The sequence below is a fragment of the Thamnophis elegans genome, chromosome 4 (genome assembly GCF_009769535.1).
Source record: "Thamnophis elegans isolate rThaEle1 chromosome 4, rThaEle1.pri, whole genome shotgun sequence".
In the NCBI taxonomy this organism is placed as follows: Eukaryota; Metazoa; Chordata; class Lepidosauria; order Squamata; family Colubridae; genus Thamnophis; species Thamnophis elegans.
The window spans coordinates 81,634,608-81,662,116 of NC_045544.1; positions in this window are offsets into that span (position 1 = coordinate 81,634,608).

A 27,509-nucleotide genomic window follows, 5' to 3' on the forward strand; every position below is an offset into this window, starting at 1 on the left:
CCCTGTATTAATCTTTCTCCTGTCTGTTTTCTCCATGTAAAGACTGTTGTTATTGGTGGTATATATTCATTGATGGTAAAAGCACCTTGAAACATAAAGTGCTACTGTTCAGATACAGGTTGACATCTACTTTTTATGGAATTATGCTTAAATAATGCCTAAACTAATCTCAGTAAGGCTTGCTATGACATACAGTGTAGCAACTGGCCATATGTCCTCACAATACTCCAGGTTTGTTTGCCTCTAAGTCAGCAGCTGGGATAGCACATTGCACAATATAGTTTGTTGAATCATAATTGTTTGGCTGGGTTCACACAAACATGCTAAATCATAAATCTTAGTTTATAAATCACAATAGCTGAGTACACATATGCAGACCAAAATTAAACAAATGTGACTTGGTGCAACCTAGTCCAGTGACTTTGCTGCTCATGCCTATTTCATTATAGAAGTTCTGCTTCTCTTGTGCTCAGAAACCTGTTCTCATTCTTATTTATTTTCCTATTGTTGTGGCCCGCCAGTAGCCTGTGGAGCTGGCAGCAGAGTCCGACAGTGAGGAGTTGGGGAGGAACAGGTGCCAGTCCTGAGGGCTGAGGAAAGCTCAGGCTCCGCCTCAGAAGCAGAGAAGAAGCTAGACAGCAGCAAGACAGAGGAACAGCTGCAGCCCCTTCCCAGTGTGTGCATGCGCAGAGCTGCCAGAAGACAAGAACAATTAAGAAAGCAGGGTTGACTTAAGAGTAAAGCCAGACCTTGGAGGTGATTGGCCCCTCTCATAGGAAACAAAAGAGGAACAAATAAGTTCATTTGGTTGTGTCAGAGAGAGAAAAGATCTGTTTGTAACTATAAGAGACGCTGTGCCAAGTTTTGTCCTTGCCCTGTGTTTAGAACTAGTTATTTGGCAGCTCGGCAAATGAGATAAGGTTCATATTTGATAACACCTCTGAAAGACTGTTTGATAGCCTCCTGACTGTGAATGAAAAGGAATTCACAGTCATGTAAATAAAAAGGGTTTTGACGGACCAGACTCCATTCATTGTTTGTTAAGGAAGCCTGGTCAACACCCATAGCTCTGTGATACTTCCATCTTATTTTATATCGAACATATTATGGTGGAAATTGAAGGACTCATAATGCCTATTTTTCAGTGTGAGAAATGTGGATAGGTGTCCTTCAACCCACCCAATCACCCATCCACCCCACAAAATGGTATGGTAAAAACTGATTAATAAAATGTTTCCTCCCTATCAATCTCCTGCTTCAATTTGCAACTCAGTATTACATCTTTTGAAAGAGTCGCAAGAGATTCATCATCATACTATTTGTTTAATCTTTCACATTCTGGGAAGATAACAACGAATTATTTTTTTACCTACCCAGTCATCTTTGACTATGGATATTCTTTAAGAAATTGTTTCTATCACAGCCCAAGTTTTCAACAGATTTTATTTCTTTTTCATCAAAGTAAGTTTTCTACCTTGCTTGCCTCCATTTCACTATAGCAACTCATAGTCTTATTTTCTCCCATGTGTAAATGTACACATTTTTTTAAAACCCATCACCCGTTTACCTGTTGTATCATTTAGACATACAACCCAAAATTAGAAATGTGAGTATATCTGTAACACACTTTTGTTTGTGTTAGCACCATCTGTATGTGTAATGGCACTTCCAGAGGACCAAAACGTTTCCATTTGTTTGGTCTGAATTTTTCATAGCAACAAATGTCAAAAGGCCATGCAATTCAACAGGAGATGATAGTCTTCCATCAGTGCCTCGCTTCGTGTGTTTTCAGAAAAGGGCAACCACTTGTTTACTGCCAATGTGAAATCTAAAAGCCTTTGGTTAGGCATTCAAATTCCTATAATCTGGGCAAAATGATTTAACTGAGAATAATTATAGTCTTCTCCAAACTCAATCTTGTGACATTGTTCTTAAATGATGGAGGTTATGTCTTCTAACACAGAGCACCTTTCGAAAGAAGAATTATCCCTTTCCCATGGTGCTCAGAGCCATGAGGAAGTGTTAGCACATCATTACCATCACTTAGGGCTAATATTGATTGCACTTTTGCTTCATTTATTCAGAACTAAAAGATGTTTCTTGGTTATTTTATATCTTTCAGGAACTATAGACTTCAGCTATTGAGTGCTGTGGTGAAATGGGAAACCTGCCCAAAATGATTTTTCTTCTTTAGGCAATGCCAACACTAATGAGATGTACTAATTACATGGCCTACTAATTAACTGCTAGAAAGTCACTCAAGAATGTACAGAAATAAAATGAATTTTATTCTTGGAGAAAAAGTAATAATTATGTGGCTATTATCCCTCATAGCACATTGAGGAAACTAATGTGTCTTGAATTTTAGATGCTGAGCAGTGAAACTTTGACTCAAAACATTTCTTTGGAAACTAGACTGGACATTTTTTCAAGCATTAAGTCATTGATATAATTTGGTAGCCTTGTATGATTTTGTGACAGAAAATATTGCATTGTTAGTTCAATTGCATTTGAAAGCTTTCCTTTGCCTAAATTAGCTTCCATATTAAGAGTTTCTGCACAAGCCTTCACAGAAGTTTTTTGTTGTCTGTTTGTTTTCTGTTTAGCCTAGTTTGACTTTTCATATGATGGCATTCATCTAGATCACTCTAATAAAAATATCAGCAAAACTATATGTCTTGCCTCCATAAGGAAAGTGGCACTGCTGTCATATTTATTTAATTGCTAATGCTAATTTCATTCATCAATTTAGAAATCAGTATAAAAATGACAAAACAGCTTTAATCTATTTATCTCCCATGCTGAATCAAGCTGGAAATGAAATCAGTTTAAGGAATAGCTCTCTGAGTTTCAATACATTTCAGCACCAGCAATAAATCAAGTCAAGTATTGTGTCTGAACAGCACTTACCCTGGGCCTCAGTTAGTGTATTCCCCTGATTCTTTGATTTTCCACTATAGGAAAACAACTAAAGTCATGCTTGTCTCTGCAGGAAGGTCTTTGTATCCATGTAGTTTCCATATATCAATCATTTATATGACTCTTCTATTTAGGCCAGTGATTCTCAAACTCTGATCCATGGACTGCTTGGGGAGGAGGGGGTGATGTCATCATGGTGGCCTGTGAATGTTTGAAGAACTGTTGTGATTTAAATCTTGATTTAATCTTGGGGGTCCGTGACAGTGGTGGAATTCAAAAAATTTTACTACCAGTTTTGTGGGTGTGGCTTGGTGGGTGTGGCATAGCTTGGTGGGCATGGCTTGGTAGGTATGGCAGGGAAAAGATACTGTAAAATCCCCATTCCCTTCCAATCAGCTGAGACTCAGGGGGCAGAGAATGATGGGGGTAGGGCCAGTCAGAGGTGGTATTTACCGGTTCTCCAAACTACTCAAAATTTCTGCTACCGGTTCTCCAGAACTGATCAGAACCTGCTGAATACCACCTCTGTTCCATGGCCTGTGGCCACAAAAGGTATTTAAAGGGTATCCATGGTGAAGAAAAGTTTAAGAACCACTGATTTAGGTCATAGGTTATCAGTCTTACAAACAACTGTGGGCAGTTTTAGGTCTCTTGTTATCATTAGACCTAAATATGTCCATGTCATTAATCTGTTTAGAAACCAAGTAAAAACAGTAGGCATCTTCAACACTTCAACCAGTATATTTTCACTTCAAGATCAGTGGTGAATTCAATTTTTTTTTACTACCGGTTCTGTGGTCATGGCTTGGTGGGCATGGTGTGGCTTGGTGGGTGTAGTGTGGCTTGGTGGGCGTGGTGTGGCTTGATGGGCATGGTTTGATGGGCATGGCAGGGAAGGATACTGCAACATCTCTATTCCCACCCCCACTCTGCGGCAAGCCAGAAGTGGCATTTGCCAGTTCTCCAAACTACTCAAAATTTCTGCTACCGGGTCTCCAGAACCTGTAAGAACCTGTTGGATTTCACTCCTGTTAAAGATACAAGGCCCCAATCAACCCTACCAATGGATTTCAAAACTACTTTTTTAAAATTCAAGAGCACTTCTTTCATGCATTTGGAGGTTTTGATTATATCAAATTTTCATGTTTCATTAAAGTATTTGGGAACATCTTGTCCCAGTAAATCTATTCTTCCTGTTCCAGGCATATCTATTAAGTAGCTGTGCAATGAAGAAAATAATTTCAAGAAGAAGAAAAAAATACACATCAATCTCCATCAATCAAGAATACCAATGCCACCTATGTGAATTCAAAAAATTGAAGAGAAACTGTTAAATTAAGAGATTAATCAATCTCCAGTAAAAATTATGGAGGGTAAAGAAAGAATTCCCAGAGAACTAATTCTTGGAGAAATAAAATCTTACATTTGCTCTCATGACAGGAAGCATTCTTCTAATGGTACAATGCACTTCCTAAGGGGTTTTAAAATGACATGTTTAAACTGTGCAAGAGCTCACAGTTCCCAAAAGAAACAAACTTGTTTTAGCAATCATCTGTAATATTTTTTACTAGAATTTGTATTAGCAATAGAAATCATTCAGCAGAATCAGTAATTTGGAGCACCATAACTGATATTTCATACTCTCAGTGGCAAGATGAGCTGTCAGCACCTACCTAGTCACTGCAAATATGGTTCTCATGTTGCGGTGACAGATACTCAGTAATCAGCCACAATGCATCTCATCCTCCACTTGAACAATCTATTCTTCTTGTCCTCCTGCTGAGAAATTCTTTTGTCATGAAAAACAAATAATTTACACTTTGGGGTAAATTTACACCCTCTCTCTTTTAGCTGAAAAGCATTTTTATGTAGAGGCAGAAGATGTCATGTCATTAAATATTCAGCTATAAGACAACACATGCTGTAAGCCACCCCGATTCACTTTGAATCTAGATGGATGGCAAATAAATTTAATAAATTAAACAATTAATTAAATAACATATCTTGATTGTTCTAAAGCAAATATGGGCATATTACAACTCCCCAGGGCTGCATCCAGTCCTTTGGCTGTTCCTGTCCATTCTAATTTCTAATTAGAAATTAGAAGACAAATGTAAATAAGTGTAAGCCAGTAGTAGTGCATTGCTTTTATTTTGAAGGGAACTGTTGCTTTTAATTTACATATCCCAGTCCATGTGTGCCTACACACCTTCATAGTCCTATTGGTTCTGTCCGGTTCCACCACAAATCCGCGAAGCCCTTATCCGCGGAGACCTAAGCGTGAAGACTAATTCGCGCCGTTCTAAGTGCTAAGGAAAAACGCGACCCTACCGCGATGACATAATCGCGGAGGGCAAATTCACGCATTCCCAAGCACTCAGTACCCTAAACTTAACCCTAAACCTAAACCTAACCCTAAACTTAACGCTAAACCTAACGCTAAACCTAACGCTAAACCTAACGCTAAACCTAACCTAAACCTAACCCTAAACCTAACCCTAAACCTAACCCTAAACCTAACCCTAAACCTAACCTAACCCTAAACCTAACCTAAACCTAACCCTAAACCTAACCCTAAAACAAACCCAAAACCTAATCCTAACCCTTACCTTAATTGAAGTCGGCTTTCTGCCGCAGCGCCGTTTTAAAGCGCCCTTCTGTTGCCGCGCTGTTGTCGCGGCGGTGATGACGCACGGTGATGACGTCGCGGCTTTAGCGCCGTGATTTTATCACCGTGATTTTGACGAGCGCAGTTTTGTCGTGCCACGGTTCTGTCCTCTACAACAGTACCAGTAATAGGATAGGGAACATAGAAAATAAGGAGATCATGAGAAATTCCACATAGGTTTTTTGCTACTCCAGAATCAGTTCCAAAATTCTATGCTACCATACTGATTAGATCAGCTTCAGTGTATTCAAAATCACCCCAGAAAACAGAAGAATCTTTCTGTTTTGCAGTGCCAATATTCTACAGAACACACAGTCAGTCTCTTCCTCTTGTCTTTATCCCCACCACCACCATACTTTCCTCACTCTTGAGATTCAGTTGATCTAGGATTTTATTCACAGGTCCTTAAGAATGCGAGATAACTTTTTACAACCAAAGAAATATATATCATTCAGTTGATCTGATCTGTTCCAATTCTTCACAGGTACACATAAATCTTCCTCAACACCATTACCACTACCCCATTACCCCATTACCCCATTACCATTACCACAACCTAGGGAAGCAGGCTGTGGCAAAATAGTTCAATTTCACCTTCTCTTCAGCAGAGGCTTAGACTATTTCCATATATGTGTCTGCTGCTGCATTTTTTTCCCAGCAACCACTTCAGACCAAGGGAAGTGAGGGCGCTAACAGTGTCTTTCATTTCTTTTTATGTGGAGTGAGATGAATTTTTGTTGGTCTAGAACCTACAAGAGGTGGTAGTGATATGCTGATAGACATTCTTGCATTGGTCACTGGTAGGAAGCAGGAAAGGCATATGTATTCCTGTTCTGTTTTTTGCACTCTGAGGTCTGCAGCAGTGAAGATGGTCAAATAGCCAGCTTTGTGGTATAGACAGATTGGGGAATGGAAGGCTGTATGAATAATCTAACAGCAAAAGAACCTAGACAAATGTAGAAATAAGAACAGAAGGTTAAACAAAAACAGAACACATTGTGCTTTTTGACCTCCCTGATTTTTAATGCAGCTAGAGACTGTAAGAGACTGTAAATTTGTAGTTTCTATCACTGTTTCTTCATACCTCAAATTCTGATGTGATAAGGAAATTACCAACTTGCATAATTGATTTTACATGATATTCACAGGTGAAGTTAGTTTTGTATTATCCACTTTTGTGTCTGGAGTCTAAAAACAGTGGGATATTTCATAAAGGAATGAGATACTGCTGGGAAAATATTTTCACTACAGAAAGGAAAGGGTTACAGCTTGAAATGCTGAAGTTTAACAAATAGTCAATTCATTCAGTTAGGAGACATCTTTTGTATCATTTTTGGACTGGTTCTTCATGACAGCTGCAAGCTAAATACAAACACTGGATTTTGATTGGTTGGGTTTTGGTCGCTAAAAAAAAATAAAAAAAAATATCCAAAGTTTAAAAATCACATATTTCTCAGCTACAAAGAGATTTAGTTCTTGGATTTCATCTGCATTCAGGATACAGTTAAGGCTATCATTCAAAACAAGGATTTATTTTATTACCAGAACTGAAGGGTCTTCTAAAAGTAAACTGTGTTTTACACTCAATGGCATAAGGTCACATGGTGATTGGACAGATAACCGTATATAAGATTTTACAATAGATAATATTAATGTTGTAGTATAACTATAATTACTGTTAATTGTTATATATTTTAATGTTTCTGGTTTTAATGTTTGCAAACCACCTAGAGTCACCTCCATGTGAGATGGATAGTACATAAATCCAATAAAACTGACTTTGGCAGCACAAAATATAGTTTTTCCATAAGGAACATGCCATCTTATTAAAAACCATGTTTAGCAGAAAAGTTTAAACAGTCTTAAAAATATTTCCAGTAGTTTCTTATAATGAATATCCATTGAAGATGCAAATATCAGATGAGTATTTAATAGTTACTGTTAAAAGCTTTGGTATTTAACAAGCAGCATGGAGTAGCAGTCAGTACATCTAACGGCATCTGACATTGGAGATGAAAAATAATATCTACTTGTTTAATGAATAGGTCGCAGCAAGTCATAATATAATTATGGAATGAATAGAAACAAACGTAAAAAGATAGTAATCTATACACAATGTTATTGATCTCAAACTTCAATCAAAGTAAAAAGATAACATAAGACTCCTATCATATCTACCTCTTATCTGACCCAGACTCAGATTAGCAGCATTATATTTATATTAGATAGAGTGAGAAAAAACATGCCACTTCTGATAAGCAGAAAGTTCCTCTGTTCAATGAATTAACCAGCCAGAATATTATTGTTCACCATTGCATAGTTGTCTGTAAATGTATACTGAAAACTGAATACTGAAAGAAACAACATGAAATATTTTTACTGTAGTATTGAATGTGACACGACCTGACAGCTGTCACATAGCTATAGTCAACCTTTGGCAATATCACAGTGCGATCCTAAGCAGGTTAACATAAATACAGTCTTGCTGATCTAAGTTAGAATAGGACTTTTTCTCTAACGAATGTGCCTAGTAGTGTGTATCACTAGCAAACATTATCTCAAAGTTGAATTACTTCTGAAATGTACTCAATGTTATCATAATCACATTAACTCAAGGATAAAAACTTTCAAAATTTCCACATCAAGTTTCCATTCCAGAAAAAAGAAGTTGAATGGAGATTCTAATTGATTTTTTAACATTCAGCTTGGAATGAATGAATGAATGAATGAATGATAAGCAGGATCAGACCTGGTTGGATAGTAACTGGATTACAGAATTCCTAGAATTCTGTAAAGTAGACTCAAATAAATAAAAAATTCCAGAATCAAGCAATGCCAAATCACTTACACATTGTTATTAAAAACTATGTAGATGTATTTATGAATTTATTCAGTTGAACATAAGATTGCTATTGCTGCAAAACTATTCATGGACTTTTTCCCAAGTTCCAGAACGTCAGACAATTCCTAGAATAGAATCTAAAGGCAGCAAAGAGACTTTATTCTGCAGGTCAATGCCAATCAATTAATTAATTAATTGCTTTTAGGATAAGAATAGTATTAGCATCATTTTAGTAAGTTTTAAAGTATGAAACAATGGTTTAAGAAACAACTTTCATGCCCCTGCAGATATTATGTCATTTGAGGGCTAGGGTTATTACTAAGCACATTATTTCCATGGGAGTTTTCAGAAAAATGCTAGAATGACTATATTGTTGACATTGGATCCATTCATTTCCAGGAAGCATTCAAGTGCTGAAGAAAAGAAGCATGAGGAATGCAGAAAAGTATAACAGAAGAGCAAATGAGATTTATTAGTAGATCTCAGAATATAATTTGAAATAGAATAACAAGGTTTCTTAACTCAAATTGTTTAACAAGAAGAGTAACAAATGAAGGCTTCCCGTTGTTCTAATCTGTACTTAGGAGTGAAGGTATATATTTTAAAATGCTCTTACTCTAATCAGTGTTACATTTCTCATATTTAGTCCCAACTGTGACTGTCAGGTAATTTTATCAGTTTCATTGCAGCTTGGACATCATTCAGGCAAAGATAACAAGATTTGTCTACTATTTCACCCATAAGTAAAATTTACAATTACTTCAACATGAAAACACATTAATTTTATATCTCTGTTTAAATGTTATATCTCTGCTTAAATCATATTGAAGCCTGTATTGGTGGATGTATATATGGTGCAATCCCTTGCTGATTTAATTTACTATCTAAACCAATCTCCAGCTTTATAACATGGCTGGTCCCATCTCCAATTTATCCCCAGATGATACCACTAATGAAATCTTGTGCAGTTAGTACGAGATCTCTCAGAATAATATGGTACATTTATATCTTCGGGTCCTCAAAGTGATCCAGTTTAGTAAAGCTGCACTGGATGCATAATGATTTACTACAGTTGAGAACAGAAGGCAGGTTGGCAGCAGATGGCAAAGGATTTTTGGGAATCAACTACTTAAGCATCCCTGCAGAGAAACAATTTACTATCTTTTGCGGTCCATGAACCACAGAAGAGTTGTTTCTGATTAATTATATCCGAAAATATATGCCTAGCTTTGCTGTCCTTATTGTGCTCCTGTGCACATCTCTGTCTTCCAAAGTAAAAGAACAAATCAAAGAAAGGGTAAAAGAAATGTTGAACACTACAATATATTTGATGTACTTATACTTTTCTGGGCAAACTTTTGGGTTGCAAGTAGCTGCACATTAAATTTCTTTTCCCATTTTTTTTTTTTTTGAGAGCAGCCTTTATATATTTGTCCAGGAACTCAGGATGATATACACAACTACCCTTTTTGCCATTCCACGTCCCCCCCCCCCAAGACTCTATGGTGTAATGGCTGTCCCAGTGAGCTTCCATTGTTCTTTACACTTGGATCATCCTAGCACAATACCTAACCATTACATTCATGGAGAGGATGTCTTCATTTTTAAAGCTAGATAAGCATATTTAAGGGCTAAGTTAAAATTCTTGATTATATAGCAAAGTAGTGGGAATTCACTGCACCCTTGAGTTCTAGAGGTGATATTGAGAGACACAAAGTGGGATTTAGCAGAGCTGTCAACTGTCCAATAATTTACCACACCCTTCTCCAAATCTATTATCCTCTGAAAGTCATTCATCAGTTCCAAGAGTTCTTGCTCAATAATTTTGAAGGTCTAGAAAGCTGGGAAGGCAAGACAATGAGAATTCCTTTCATTATGATCCTTCTGGATAGATATACTATAGATGTGATTCCTTTCTCCAACAATTTTTTTTAATATTCTTTATACATATCACTGTGTCAGTGGTGGGTTCCTACCAGTTGGGACCAGTTCAATCAAACTGATAGTGGTTTGGTGGCCTGGGTCACTGGAACCAGCAGCAACCCAGGCCTGCAATGCCCCTGAATTGGTTTTCCGGGCAGTGCTGTAAATGCCACCATCTTATTTTTCACTTCTGCACATGCACAGAACAATTTTTATGCACTGAGCATGCGCACACAACATGCACACAAGAGAACTGGTAGTAGTGCCTGCCAGAACCACCCCTGCACTGTGTGAATGGTGTGGTATCTGGGTATCATACATTTAGTACACATACTCTTATTATTCCTAAATACCACATTTCATTATTTATATTATTTTATACATGCTTTTTGTTATCATCTCATTTCTAAACCTTCTTTCTGTCCTTTTGTATATCTTAACATATTAATATATTACTATTATTCCGCTCTATTTTCTACCCCATTTAACTCCCCCCCATATCGCTATAATATTCAAAGGCCTGTTTTTCACCTATTTTGTTATTCATATTTCCTTAATTAAATCAGAATTTCATCCTTCATCTTCCATAATTCAATATCTTCATATACAGTTTAGTACCAAACAATCATTTATACATTTAAATATTTCTTCATGTTCTTTCCAATTCTTCAATCCATATAATTATACATTAATACACATGTTTGTTTAGAAGGCAAGACGGTGAGAATCCTTCATTAGAAACTTTGGATAGGATACTAAGTGGATTCCAGGGCCGAAGTCTTGATGTAATGAACTTGAACTGAATTAACATGTTAATTGAGAAGAGAATATACATGGTATTTCGCTTTATCCAAGTCCACTGCTTCATATAGGATACATTTTGATGCAAAGGAAAAAGAATTTTGCAGAGCTTAGCCACAACAATTGAGGGACAAGATTGAACCCAAAGCATTGCACCCTCTTTTACTCTGCTTATTCCTGAAAAATTGAATGGGAAAAACAAATATGAATATAGCATTTTGTATAAAAGAATTATTAAATGAACATGTGTAAAAACTTCCAAGATGCATTGTTATCTAGTAGGAATAATCTTGCAGTTGAGTATCTCAAGCAAAAGGCCTTGAGTTCAAACAGCAGCCAAACTCCATCAATATTAGGCAGTATCCTCTTAATGAGAATCCGTTAGGTTAGGATTCTTTTCTATCACATAAAAAGTCCAGGACAAATCCTTGTAAAGCATCTTCAATTGTTTATTTTTATATGCATGCTGTTATTTTAGCAACAAAAGCCCCATTCAGACTTTTTCTCCCTCCGCATATGGTTTGGGCTATTGGGGAGGGATCTCTTATACTGCTACTGCATCTCTTACTGTCTGAGCTCTCACATTCATAATTGGGATTATAACCAAAAATGGGAAAATATTTATGAATGTATGTATGTGATTTCTATTTAATCTTTCTTCTGGAGGATCAAGGTGGTATACGTACTATCCCTACTTGCATAGCAAGCTCAATACCCTGGGGAGTAGGGAATGCCTGAAGACAGCCAGAACTGCAAAGAATTGCATTCTGCCTTGGAGTTGCTACCATATGGCATTTTCCCCATTTTAGCAACAGGGGAGGGAGGAATAAAACATTCCTTGATAGACATCATCTAGTTGTATAAAATATTTGCAACCCATTTTTCTGCCACAAGGCACCCAATGTACATGGCCAAATCAAATTAGAAGAATAATTATAATACAGGAATTTTCAAAAAAAAAAAAAAGAAGAAGAAGAAGAAAAAGAAGCAGCAGCCTCTTGGCTATAATTTTGGGAGAAAATTTCCAGCATCAAATAATGTCTGCTCAACCAAATCAACAAAACGTTTTCTCTTTATATCAAAAACTCTGGGCTTCAGGCAGTGAAGAATTTCACAATACAGGAACATCAGCAGAAAACTGATGATCCCAGGGGACCAGCAGTCTAACTCTAGAGAGAAGAAAACTGAAAGGATGGATCTTTAGCTCTTCTTATACAATTGGAAAAATCATGCAGGAGTTCCTTTGTCCTGTTCCAAGTAACATAGGACTACAGTTAGCATCTTGAATTATACCCGAAACCAAAGTAGTAACATAAGAACTAGGAATGTGTGAATTCTCCTCTTTGATACAGGTTTTTGAGTCAATATGGTGACATTATTTGAAGCACCATATTGACTTCGTTTTGAACCAGTGGTGGGCTGCTGCCAGTTTGGACTGGTTTGGGTGTACCGATAGTTCTGACAATCAGCTGGCCACGCCCACCCACTCCCGCCCTATTCTGTCCTACTTTTCCTTCTTTCTAGCTCAGCTGATATGCACAGCACAGCTGATTTCCGTGCATCTGCTGTTCTCCTTACCAGGGCTGCCTTAGAAGGTAGGCAGCTGAGTTTCAAATTGCTGTATTTTGAATGCTGTGTGCAAGCATGTTAGGCACGCATGCCTGCAAAGCACACATCTGCGTGTGAAGCGCACGATGACAGAACTGGTTATTAAATCAGTTGCAGCCCACCCTTGATTGAACCATCCTAAAGCAAAGATTTGATAGCTTTTCTGCTGGTTCTGTGATTCCAACAGACAATTAGCAATGCTGCAACTTCAGCTCCACAAATGGGAAAAAGTGGAAAGGATGTTGAGTGATATGTTAGCCTCTCTGACATTAATATAAGTAGCCAGCCAATCAGTTTAAATACCTCATTAAACTGTCTGCTGTCACAGCTCTTTTGGACAGGCAAAACTAATGTTGCTTTGGGCAACATTCATTTTCTCAGCTCTCAGCTTCTTTCATATGGTCAAGGCTTACTTGCTTTCGTGCTAATGGAATGATACCCTTCTGTGCAAGTTCTACCTATATATTTAACTAAACTCTGAACCTTCTAAAAAGGGATCAAGGTTGATCAGTCATTAATATGCACACTTGGGTCAAATGTTTAGAGTCTGCATTACTGATTCAAGTGAATCTCCCCATATTATAATGAATTGGTGTCAATATATATTGTTAGATGGTTACCCAAAGATTTTAATATTTTGAAGAAAGATTGGGAACGATTATGAGTTTCCCTTGTTCAGTGCTAGCTTCTATCCCTATGACCTTTTTCTTCTCCTGGTGATTAAGGAACACAAGAGATTGCTAGCAATTATTAAGACAAAGTCCTGACAGAGTTCAAGGGAGTATTTCCAAGAGGAACCAAGTTTGCCAAACATCTATGTCTGCCTTCCTCATATAAACATCAATCAGAAATAGAAGACCCATTCTTGTGAGTGCCAAAAAGCTAAGTGTTTTTAAAACCAGCTTTAAAATGTTGCATTTTAAGGCACATTTTCCTTGTTTAGGTTTTCAGTTGAATTTGAATTCCATGTTGTATCAGCCAACTTCTCTGTAAGCTTTCTGCTAGGCAGTAAATGATCTATTGTGTTTTCCTCACTTCCAAAGTTTCTGCTTTAAAGAGGCATGGAAAAATGTTTCAAAAGTATGCCATAGTAAAACCTTTAAAGGTGACTAAGTGAAACTTGACAGAGTTATATGTCCATGGTCAACCATCCCAGTTATTTTCATTCCATTCTGACAAAATCATCATGACCCTATTTGAGATGTCCTTATGAATGAGTGTTTTTAAATTAAATCTTGAATTGATTCAAATTTAGCTCCCATCAAAACTTGAATCACAGACTCAGATTGAATCATGCCCTTTTCCTTATCTGGAATTTCCAGTTTGAATTCAATCCCTGTTGACTTACACAAGTCTAATAAAAATGTAAGAACTAAAAAGACCCCTGCTACATCAGACCATTAGCCATCACACCATAAACCATCATTTTGCAACATTTATATTGTCATATTGATGCATTTGAGAAAATCATAAACCTGGACCAAGGATAATAAATTATTTACATGTTGCCTATGATTCCAAACTTAACTGTGCACTGTATAAAAGAGTATTTCTGTAGCTTCTGTGGAACCCTGAATCTGGCTTTCTGAATTACACAACATATTCTTTCAGAGAACCTTCTAAACAAGGTCTCTTTTAGGTCTTCTAAAATGTATTTTTTTATCAAATCCATTGCTAAACCATCTACCAAGAGGACCAGAGGTATTCTCAGAGATAATTTTCTTCTCCTTCCATTCAATAAGCAGAAACAAATATCCCATCTATACGTATGAACTTATTAAAGCTTTTGTTATAACACAACCACAATGGTAATATTAAAGTACACTATGTTATTGATCTCAGTGGGAATGAATCTTCAAGTGCCTTTCAGGGAAGCTTGCTGCAAGCTAAACTCTTCTCTCTCATAACAGCTTGAACAGATTTCTTTACAGTACACATCAAACACAAAACAGGCAAACAATTATCCTCTTGGCTCTGCCTTTCTTTATTTGACTTCTAATAAACTTTAGTTCCTCGTCATCTTCTTCCAATTCACCTTTGGCTAAATTCACTGGGAGTTTTCTAAGGTAGTTATCCCTCCCTGTTGGCCAAATTGATCATTGATGCTCCTAAGTTTCTTGCAAAATAAAACCTCTCATGCTTTCTCTTTTACCCCTTACTACAAGTAGTCTGACATATAAGTAGATGTCTATAGAGACTCTTAGTCATCCAGGTCATAGTTGTCAAGGTGCTTTTTCAAAAGGCAACTGGACTTTGGGGGGGGGGTTGAACACTTTTCACTTCTTAGCCAAGAAGTTTCTTCAGCTCTGACTGGATGGTGGAGAATGGAAGGATTTGTGTTCCTTGCAGACAGCTGGTCTTTTTGGCCATATAGTCACCAGGAATGTACTCTACTAGGTGCTTTGTAAAAATTAGGATAATTTTAATATAGTTGATCTCAAGTGCTTTCTCAAAACAATAATTGGCTAAGATTCATTTTAATCCAAATGACATAAGAGCACTAGATTATTTGTGTACACTAAGATTGCAATATTGTAATTGCCTAACTTTAGTAGTGGTGCTCTAGATTACTTCTTTGGGCCACAATAAAATTGAGGCACAAATTAAACAATGTGGGAGCCAAAATGGATCTTTGCCTTATTCCTCTTCAAGTTGGAATTTCTTAGTGCAGCTTCTTGCATATTGTAGCAAAGATTTATTTCATAATTCTCATGGGGCTTGTATTTTAGTAGAAGTTTTGTCTATTGTAGCATTGCTGAGTTTGCCCTTCAGCTTTGCTTTGAAGGTAAGATTGAATGTAAAGTTGTAATCAGACCTGTGCACAATACTCCAAGTATGATCTCCCTGTGGATTTGTTTAGTGCAGGGGTGTCCAAACTTAGGAACTTTAAGATTTGTGGACTTCAGCTCCCAGAATTCCCCAGCCAGCATGGTTTAATGCCATTGTATTAGTTGTTCCATTTCAAGTAGTTGGTGATTCTAACCAGGGAATGTGCCTTTTTTTAAACTACAAGTAATATTCTTATTTTCAGCAGTCAACCTGCCCACCATTTAGGTAACCCAGTAGAACACATTCTTATGAAGCTGTCCTGCTGGCAGGATCAATTTAGTAGGTAGAAAAAGTTCTTCTCATCTAGAACTCTTGAGTTATGGTATACATTCCTTTGGTGTTATAGATTCTCATTCTCCCAGATACAAATAGACAAGCACATACATGATATCCTATTTCTCCTGCTGAATCTATATTTAGGGGCAATTGTAATGCCTACAAAAGTCTTTAAGATCACTATAATATAATAATCTGAACAAAAGAATATCCTGACATGGTGAGCATACTTTAGAAATGGTGACCATTGAGAAATTATCCTCTACTGGAGAGTTATTTTTTCTTCATTAATAAAATCTCTAAATTTCATACCTGCACCTTCAAAAGGTTTATTGCAAACAGCACTTGGGTCTCTGGTTTTGTTTTGGGCAGCTGCTAATTAAACTTCAGCTAACAAAGAATCCTGGTTTGGTTTTTTTCATGAGCATAGAGTAATATTGCATTGAGATGACTGGTAAGTTGGGAACAATCATTTACATTATACATCTGGCATAATTTCCTTTGAGATCAATAGTGCTATATAATGCAGAGTACAAGTAAAGTTTAGTCCTAAATAGTAACCAAGTTACTATAGTATTCATTTATTCAAATAGTCCTACTTAAATTATCATACTTTGGGTACTGGGAAAGTGAAGGTGAAGCAGAATAGAGACATTAAGTGATGATAAAGATGATCACTATCTCTGATTTGAGAATCCTTACACCTGTGACTGTAAAACATTACAACATTAGGGATTTTTATTATGAGAACTTTGCTGTCTTGCTCACTATATACCCAAATGGCATTAAAGAAGAGAGATACAGATGTTACATTATGTTTTCACTCTGTGCATGGAATTTTTCATGCCTTCCAAACCTTGTTCATTGAGATATGACATTGACCTATTTAAGATTTTAAACTCACACAGTTCCTAGGTAAAAATAGCAATTTATTCAAGGCTGAGTAAAGATAAAGGGGAAGGTTCCCCTTGCACATATGTGCTAGTCAGCGTTCCTGACTCTACAGCGGGGAGGGGGTTGCTCATCTCAAAGCTGAAGAGCCAGCGCTGTCTGAAGATGTCTCCATGGTCATGTGGCTGGCATCACTAAACGCCGAAGGCATATGGAACGCTGTTACCATCCCGCCAAAGGTGGTTCCTATTTTTCTACTTGAATTTTACATGCTTTTGAACTGCTAGGTTGGCAGAATCTGGGACAAGAAACAGGAGCTCACCCCATTACATGGCACTAGGGATTCAAACCACCAAACTGCTGACCTTTCTGATCAACAAGCTCAGCGTCTTAGCTACTGAGCCATCGCATCCCTTCAAGGCTGAGTAGATAATGGCAAAAAAAAGAAAGAAATGCATATCAAAACAGAATCTTTGGAAAAGAAAGCTTTCTGGGTAGTTTTGCTTTCAACAGGAATGTAAAGGAAAGAAGTCTAAATCCAGTTAGAGAGCCAAGTCAGGTTTGTCTATCAGTCCAAATGTCAGAGTTTAGGATTTTTACATGAATAGGATTCATAGGAACACACCAAAGCAGATCATCAGATTATTGTTTCCAACAGAGAAACTTGGATCAGGACTGCCTCTTAAATCAGACTGTAGCCAACTACTCTTAATTACAATACTTATTCCCTTGCTTGGCAAGGAGCCTCATTGAGCAACTTTGCTCTGCTTTGTCTCTATTTATTGAGCTCAAGGGCTTGGAAGCCATTCCTATGCATCTTATGCTCTAGGGTTTGATTAGTCTCAGGTGATTCTTGGCTTCATTTCACCTGAGGCTGACAGTCCACTGATTAAGCCAGAGCAGCTTCTTCAGATTCTGACTCTGGTTCATGCAGACATAATGCAACACCTGTATCTCTCTTTTCTGAAAGCTTAAGGAAAAGTTCACTTTATATACAGTTCTAATAGCACCAGAGGTGATATTCAGCCAGTTCAGACCGGTTCGGGTGAACCAGTAGCGGAATTGTTGAGTAGATCAGAGAACCAGCAAATACCACTACTGGTTGGCCCCACCCACCTACCACTGTTGCTTCCTGATTTTTAGTTTAGCTGATTCACGCAACAGAGAAGATTGCCACACCTCAGCTGAGCTAAAAAACAGCATCGCTCACCAGCACTGACACCAAGAGTGGTCTTTGAGTGCTGTGTGCACACACAAAGCATGCTCTCATAGAACCAGTAGGAAAAGATTGGAATCCCACTACTGAATAGCACTCTAGATATTCCTTTGTGCATCTTCTCAGCATAAGGTGTTAGGTAGCTCCTAAAGCTAATGTATCATATTTGGTCATCTAAACTGAACCCCATGGAATAACATCTGGCTACCAATATCTGAAGAGTTCCAATAAAGATAAAATCAGCCATGTGGTGCATCCTGATAGTCAGTGAGTCTTTCTCTCTCTCTAGCTAATCTAACTCATTGTGTTATTGTTGTGAGTGGGAAAAGAGAAGAAAAGAACCAGCGATATAACCTACCTTTAGTTCCCAAAGAAATTGTCAGGTATAAATATAATTGATGATAAAATATTTATTTTTACTTATATTTTGTATTTCTTAACCATCCATCTCCCTCTGAGAGAGGGTCTGGGAGGTGAAAATATAAAAAGTTTGAACAATATAATGTACAATTTCACCTATTGCTTCTACCCTGTTCTAACATCTCTTTAAAAACCTTTTAGATCAGGGTGTCAAACTCCGAGTCCACAGGCCAGATCCGTCACGCCCAAGCCCAGTTAAGCAAAGGGGGAAAAGTCCCAATACATCAGGTGATGCTACCGTGATGACGTGAGTTTGATACCCCTATCTAAGATGTTTGGGGAGGAAACTATCCTCAGCTTTTAATCTTCTCCATATTAAGCATATCCATCTCTTTCAACTATTCTTGCAAATATAAACCATGAATTGATGTATTTTTCTCTGTTATTTTTCATCTCATTTGATAGATATTTTTAGGCCGTGATTGGGAATTTATCTGGGACATCTGATAAAGAAATTATTTTGCTTTCTCTTCTTTTTCTCTCTCTTTCCTTTGCCTTTGGTATTCAAATCCATTCTCCCCATTTATTCATTTGTTTTGGTCATTTTTTATAAATTCAGCAAGATGGAGAGCAGATTATTCTGTAGAACAAATTCTCTACAGTCAAAAAGATAACTATTCTAGATAAATACAGAAAAGATTAGGGAGAGTGGCCAAAATATGGGAGTTTTAAACAAAATAATTATGTGAGGATAATCAGCAGGTGGGGAGAATTTACTGTCTCCCTTCCTTGTACTCTCTTATCTGCCTTAAGAGACTTGAAACTTGAAATATATCTCATCCAAAGGCAAACCACTTCAGACAAAAGCCGGCGCCTTTATGAAGTTATTGTTCTCTAAGGTAATTAAAACACTGATAGGATTTGGCTGAGGAGCAGAGGTACTGAAAGCAATGGAGGAAAAATCATAATATTAAAGAACCTCTTGCCACATCTTCAATTAGCCGTGCTGTCTCTGCAGCAAGTTAACTGCATGGTTCATTACTGATGAATAACTGCCATTAAAGTAATGGACTAAAGCCTGCAAGATAGGGATGGCCGACCAAAGAAAGGTTTAATCCCAGACCATTTGGCAGATGATGAGGGGAGAGGCAACAGGACTCCATTCCGGCCAACCCTGTGAAGTGGTCAGCACATATGCTGAAAGCATTGGACCCAAACTCATGTAGCTATGGCACAATAAATATATTTCACTGTCTCTCTCGCTTCTAAAGAAGATAACACATCAAAAAGGAAATTAAAGAGGAGCAAAGGAAGAGAAAAGAGCTTATCCATACAAAGGCAGCAAAAATAATAAGAGTAATATTCTAGCTCTCATCAGGCCTTCATCTGAGATCAGGAAGATTTTTTAAAATGGGAACACGCTTGCAGATCACATGGTTCTCTATCAAAGATCTGTGTGGCCAGCATGGGATTCAGTCACATACATGAAAGTAAATATGCCCCTCCTTCTACTGTAATCAAAGGCCTTGCTGTAGCTGGATCTGCCATTAGATGGTTGGGTGACTTAGGTTCAAATGAAGGAGATCAGGAAGCAACTAAACGAGGGCTGAGGCACCTGGATAAAGTAGTGGATGCACCAGGATGCCTTTTGGTTCTATTAATGTGCAGTCTCCATACTGGAGTAACTCCATGTTACTTTTTTCCCTGGAAAACAATTCTGAAAGCTTTAACAAATGTGGCATGGAACTAAAAGAAAAGAGACTGTATCTGCACATGGAAGCTTTCGAGAACATATTGTATAATTTAATTTAAACCACCACTAACAACAGATTTGTACAGATACAATATGAATGCAGGGAAAGTGAATTATGCATCCGAGAACAGAACATTGGTAAGACTCCTCTCAAAAGGAAGAGTCACCCAAAAGGCTTCACAAATCATCTCTATTGTTATTTTAACTAGGAAAGCACCCCTACCCTGAATTGTAACCACATATAATTTCTATTTTCTAAGAAAAATGCAGGAGATTTCTTTAAAACAAAGTAGATGCTACATGATGCTCTGCAACCTTCCAATAACCTCACTCTCAGGTTTTTCCTTCTTCAAAATTTAGGAAACATTTAGAAGAACATTGCTGATCTTCAGATAATACTGGGGGAATCTTGGCACTTAGGAGACTACGATTTCCTGAATGAAGTTTCTCAAAATGGAACACACTTGCTGTTTTCTAGTCCATGGCAGTTGCCCCATTACAATAAAAGCTAAAAAAAAGAGGAATATATCCTATTTCTCTGACCCTAGATATCTGTTTTATTGCTGCTCTGAGAAAAGAAATATAGTCACATATACTGCATTTTTCCCTCTCTTATGACCTGCAGATGATTACAGTTCTTGATTCTAAAATAGTGATGTTCTAGTCCCAGTCCCTTCTCTATGTAATCTCATCACACCTGAAAAGATTATTCCTGACTCCCCTCCCCCATTACTTGATATATTCTTATTGGGTCAGCTGCTGGATATTACTAAGGTGAGCCCTCATTTCTTTCATTGGTTTTATTCTGGTGAGTTAGCCTCTTTCTTCCGGACTGACAGGATAAAGCTTCCTTATCTTCTTGTCCAATGCTCTGCCCAAGGCAGAAGCCTTCATACCATTTTGGACAAATGATTGTCCTATCTATTCTTAAAAAACTTCCAGTGATGGAACACCTGCAACTCTGGAAGGCAAGCTATTCCATTGACTAATTGTTCTCACTTAGTTCCAAGTTGGGTCCCCCCCCTCTCTCTCTCTTCTCTCATGAGTTCCATTCATAGCTTCCTGACCTGTGCTTAGGTGCTTTAGAGAATAAATCAATCCCCTCTTCCCTGTGATAGCCCTTCAAGCATTGGAGGACAGCTATCAAGTCACCCACTCCCCTCTTTAATAGGCTAAACATACATAGTTCCTTTACCCATTCATTATATGTTTTAGCCTCCAGACCCTTATCACCTTTGTTGCTTCTTCTCTGCATTCTTTCTAGGGTCTCAGCATCTTTTTTGTATCATGATGACCAGAACTGGATGCAGTACCAAGTGTGGCCTCAACGTAGAGGGTATCCTCATTTCTCATGATCTTGATGTTATCCCTCTGTTGGATACAGGCTGGGACTGCATTATCGTTTTTGGCAGTTGCAGCACACTGCTAGTTCATACTTAAATTGTGGTCCATTAGGACAATTAGCTTTTCTCATTGGTATTAAATGCCTGTTCTGTATCTGTGCAGCTGATTTTTCCTGCCTAAGTGCAGGATCTTTTCTTTCCTCACTCTGAGCTGCATCTTGTTGGATAATGCCCAGTGCTCAAGTCTGTCAAGATCCTTCTAAGTCTCGAGTTTATCTGCCAAGTATTAGCAATTCCCCCAAGGTTGGTTTCATCTGCAAATGCCTCTTCTATCCCCTTGTCTGGGTAATTTATGCAGATTTGAAAAGCACTGTCTGGGTAATTTATGCAGATGTTGAAAAGCATTTATGCAGATGTTGAAAAGACAGAAACTTGAGATACCTTACTAAATGCTTCCCTCCCTAGATAGTCCCCATTGAGTCGCACACACTGAAATGGTTGGTCAGCCAACTGTGTATTCATGGTGGTGGTACTGAACAGATATATCTATATGGTTTACTCAGTTATGTGGCTGCATCTTCAATTAACTACAATAAGATATCTTAAAATGACACCTACTGTACATGGGGTAGAGGTGAAGGAAAGGATCTAAAACATGCTAAAAGAAGAATAATTTCAATGAAAAATTACACAATATGGTGCTTATTGCTCTGGCCAACCAGCCACTATGGCTTTCTATTCCATTTCTTCATGGTTTTCTTTTACTATTCAATTTACTATTTGTGACTATGTCCGCTCAGTCCACATTCAACTATCTTTTCCCCCATAAATATTTATTCCACTCTTGAAACCCTTTAGAGTCTCCCTAACTATTTATACTTCATTCTTGTTTTCAGCAAGTGGAACTTGCACCAATTAATTTAACCCATTCCTTTATGTCTCTGTTGCATATTTGTGCTTCTCTGTTATGGTGAGCGTGCAATTCCATATAATATACATTGATGTATGCATCTGCATACAACACTTGCTCAGCATTGGTCAATATTAGCTGCCCACTGGCATGCAAAACTCTAGCTGAATCTTTGCCCAGGAGCTCAGCTTGCCAGAAAGCCATTGAATTTAACAGCTGTGATGGATTATTAGCAATAGCTAATGACTAGGCAATTATTGTCCTTTGTGCCAGCATTGGTCATTAACCAGCTCAGCTTGCTTAAGTGGGAATGGAAAGTGTTCCTCATGCCAAAAGGAGCACAACGTTTTTGGAGCCACCCCTGGAAGTAAAAGGATGAGGTTTTTAAAAAAATCTAATGCTCAACTTTCACTCTCTTGTTTACTATCTTTTTGCTCTCAGTTCCTTTAAAGTGGAAAAGGTAATGTTTATCCTGTTTCATCATGCCAACTCTAGGGGGCAGTGCTCATCTCCATTTCTTAACATTATGGGAGCCATAATGTCCAAAGACACTGCTATGATCATATGGCTAGCATGACTAGATGGCAAAGCATATGGAATGCCTTTACCTTCCCACCCAAGTGGTACCTATTAATCTACTTGCATTTGCATGCTTTCAAACTGCTAGGTGGGTAGAAGCTGGGCTGGGAGATCAGCTTGTTATGCAGCGCCTGGGTCTCGAACCCAGGCTGTCAGATTTCCAGCTGTCAAACATAGCATCTTTAACTGGTGAGCCATCATGCCCCTTAAAAATGAAAACAAACTCATAATTCAGCAGATAACTTCTTGCTAGCTAGGAAGAGTCAGAGATCATTGGAAAGCCCAGAAAGTGATGTCATTGGAATGGGAATGTTTCAATAGTAAGCTATTTTCTTCAGCTGATAATGATTTTTTTTTACACAAGAAGGTCAGTATAGTTATGCCCTGATGTTTGTATATATACTCACATCTTTCTTCCACAGTCATCCTCTGAGTATCATGGGTCACTTTGGTCATTGTTTATGCTTTCATGAACTATATAAGGTTAATTTTTGTGGATGAGAGACCCTTAAATCTGTTAAGGTAATGATAATTTAACAGCTGACCAGCTGCTGTAAGGCTGTAAACTGAGATATGCAATGAGAATAATCAGCTGAGTTATCACTTTAAGAGGCTGTCTATATAGAAGAGGCCTTGTGGGGGTGTCGTTCTCTCTCCGTATGTGCTTCCGTGTTATAGTTGAAGATTGATTGGTTGCCTGATTTTGCCTAGTAGTGTATGTATGTCTATATGTGTGTGTGTGAGTGTGCGCGCGCATGCCTTGTAGATAAACCACTGTTGAAAAGACAAACCTCTCTGTACTGTATTTTGCTCCTGGGTTGTCTCAAAATACAGTAGTAGTCACACTGTGCACACTCTGACAAAATCCCAAGTAATTTAATAGGACAGACAAGACAATGCTTGAGTGATTATGAATCAAAGCCTCATATACCATACAAAGCAATAGATGGATACTTCTGTATTCTGAAAGTATTGTTGAGTTATATCACCTGAGAGGGAAGGAAAAAGCTGTGAGTGCCAGGACATAGAAGTTGCCTATCTGGTCCTGATCCTGCTGCCACTTTTTTAATCACAGGCACACCTTTTAGATCTGAACTGGACTCTTCCTTCATCAGTCTATTTATCCTTTCTAGATGGCTCAGAATCACTCATCAGTCACACAGCACCTGATCCTAAAACTCATTCATTCGCAACATTGTGTGCCTTGCCTCAATTGCTTGCTCTTCTCTCAGCTTCTAAAGAACAGGCATAGTAAAAAGGGACCATTTTCTGGCTATCACAGCTACAATTTCAGAGGAATGACATTTGGAATGACTTCCATCTGCTGCATTAAAGAACTGAGCTGCAGGTCAGGTTGTTTATTGGGCACTAAAATTTAAGTAGAAGCACCTTTGAAAGAGAAACTTTTCTCAGTATTGCATAAATGTTGTTTAGAGCCTCTAACTGTTCTAGTTCAAAAAGCAGATTTAACCACACACTCGCCTCGAAGTTTTATTTTCTTGAGATATCACTTTCTTTAAAGAAAACCAAAAAGGTTCTTTATCATAATATGACTGATACAAGCTACAGGGAGAAATACCAAGTGTAAGTCTAAAATACTCTCCTAAAGATATCCACTTCTTGGTATTAGTTAGGGTTTACAACTACCTATTTTCTTGAGGAAATACACTCTTTCTTCCAATGTATCCCCACAACAACTCTCTTTAGCTGAAAGATACTAATGAGATTCCAATTCCATTGGTAAGGCTGGACTTGAATCAGGATCACTCTGTTCCTCATTCAATGTCTTAACTTCTACACAACACTGGCTAATATGTAGCAGAATCAGAGGTGGTATTCAGCAGGTTCTGACCAGTTCTGGAGAACTGGTAGTGGAAATTTTGAATCATTCGGAGAACCGGTAATACCACCTCTGACTGGCGCCACTCCCATCCATTCTCTGCCTTCCGAGTCCCAGCTGATCAAGGGGAATTGGGGATTTTGCAGTATCCTTCCCCTGCCAATCCCACCAAGCCATGCCCCAGAACCGGTAGTAAAAAAAATTAATCCCACCACTGAGCAGAATCTCTCCTACATTGCCAGGCCATTACAACATGGGTTTTGCTATTCTAACATGGTACGTTAGGGCCTAAAACACTTAACAGGATGGTGTCAAGAGGCAACTTCCTGTCTTTTCACTAAGAGCTTATTTGCCTCACCCTTTAACCAGGCACACGGTACCCGGCAGGTGGGTGGACCCTCCGGAGCACTGTACCAGAATGGTACCCGTGCTCTGGCAGGCTCCGGTACACCTGTACCTGGCATACCGCCTTAACCCACCACTGCTAGTATGTATTATGTAAAAGTAAAAGGTTTAGGTTGTATGTTATTTACCTTATTTTACTGCATCAAAAAGAGTCATAAGTCATTGTTTTTTTTCTTTTCCCTTTTACCCAACACCTGTTCCCTTCCCTTCTCCTCCCCTCCTTTCCGTTCTCCTTTTTCCTTCTATTTATGTATTTTATATTGATAAACTGATAAACATTTCTGACAAAAAGTTTTTTTTCACTTTCTCCTATGTGATTTCTCTGCTAACCTTTAACCCAGAATGAGTGGCTCATTTTGTAGTTGTTATGGTTGTTGAAGGATGGAGGTTGATACACTAGTTTAGTGAAGCTATATTGGCTACCAGTGAATATGGAATGTTGAGTTCTCCCTATAAACCCTGTGAAGACTTGGTTGGCTAGAAACTTGCTGATCACCCTTTAAGAATGAAGGACCCACCTCCTTTATGAAATGGGATGAATTTTTTACAGATGGGTATGTCCATCCTTGTTCTGTGTGATGGGAAAAACACAGTGTTTCTAGTTTATATTTTATCCTAGTGGAATAGTTTATCTTTGGATATTCCACTGTTGTGCTTCCTGGCAATCAGGAAGGGAGTCAGAACGGAGCAATTTTCCAGATTTTTAGTTAAAATATCAACTTTTTAATGAATTGAGATATGAGTGTTAAGGTTATGTTGACATGTTGTGTCTATTGTGTTTACTACTTTCCTTAATTTTATGGGCAGTCTTTATTAAAATCCCAGGGGCAAGAAGTTGCATTGAAGCTGAGAAGGAAATAGTATCTCTAAATATAAACAATCAGCAAATACAGAATTCTGTTACAAGCTTATCTAATGCCCTTTAGTTGACAATAGGCACCCCTGTGGAGTTAGTGGCATATCAATGGCTCAGGTAAATAAATAAGATTTACAGAAATGGTGAGAGTGACCAGTTAGTTCAGATTAAAAAACGATAGTCTTTTCTGAAAGACTGGAAACATTATATGGGAATTTTGCTGGGGCGGGAGTCAAATTGATGATTTCAGGATTTGGGGATTTAAAAAGAAAAAAAGGTTGAAGAAAAGTTGAAGATGATGATTACTCAATAGAAAAAAGGCATAATTGTATGCTTTTTTCTCTTATTTCTTTTTATTTATTTCTTATTTTCTAACTTTGTATTTCTTCTGTATATTAATGACATTGAAAAGTTCTAATAAAACATATTTGAAAAACAAGTGAACAAATAACAACTCAATACTATGCAATATGCAAAAACCCATAATTATTTTGCTGTTCAATCAGTGGGAATGAGAGGAAAATCCTATTCATCTTCAAGAGAAATATTAATCCACAACCTCAGAAGGTGGGGGAGATGGTTAAGTGCTTGACATTTAGATAGCCTGTTGATGCCCACTTCCCTTGATTACAGCCTCAAGAGACCATTGATCTCACTTTTTCATCACCGCAAATTAAATATAAGAGGGCTTCTGAGGGACAAGATCTGATTTTATGTTTAGCACAATGAAGTGACCAATATTGGATTAATCAATCTCTCACCCTGTACTCCTTAGTTAAAATGTAGCACAACAACCTTTTAAGACAGTCCATGCACATGTGCTAATGTGCATGGTTTAGTTCAGTGCTTTCTGAACCTGGATAAGTTACCTAAAAGTGAGTAAAAGTGTTTTTCTTTGGTAACGACACATGAACGTCATTACTCAATCGCAATAGGGACATTTACATAAGAAACTTTCTGATCAGCTTTGGGCAATGAAGGAAAAGGATGGGGAAGCACTGGTTTAGAGATGCCACGCTCCTGTCTGTCTAGCTTACAACATTCAGGCTTCTTGCTTACCCATCCAAAGGTTGGGGAAGAATGAAAACACATTTAAAATGTCATGACTCTTGTCCAGTTTGACATACATAATCTTAGTTCATTTTTCATCATCCCAGCAGGGATGATAATGCAAACAGCAGCAGACTGTCTCTAAAAGAGAGAACTGTAAAATTTGACAGGAAAAGTGATTGGTGAATTACAAAAGCCAAATAATAAGAAGGAAGGGAACTATCGACTTACCGCCCTTTAACATGCATGTTACAGACAGTTGCCTCAGAATAACAGGAGTGTGATAGCCTCTGAAGTTCAAATATGCAAAGAAGCTCAACCAAGCTGAAAGTACCAAAAAAATTTACCCTTTAAATATTGCTAAGTTGACACTAGCTAATGAAACCTGTCCCTGTCTAGCAAAAGACCCTCAACTTCAGTAGCAAAATCTCATAGATGTA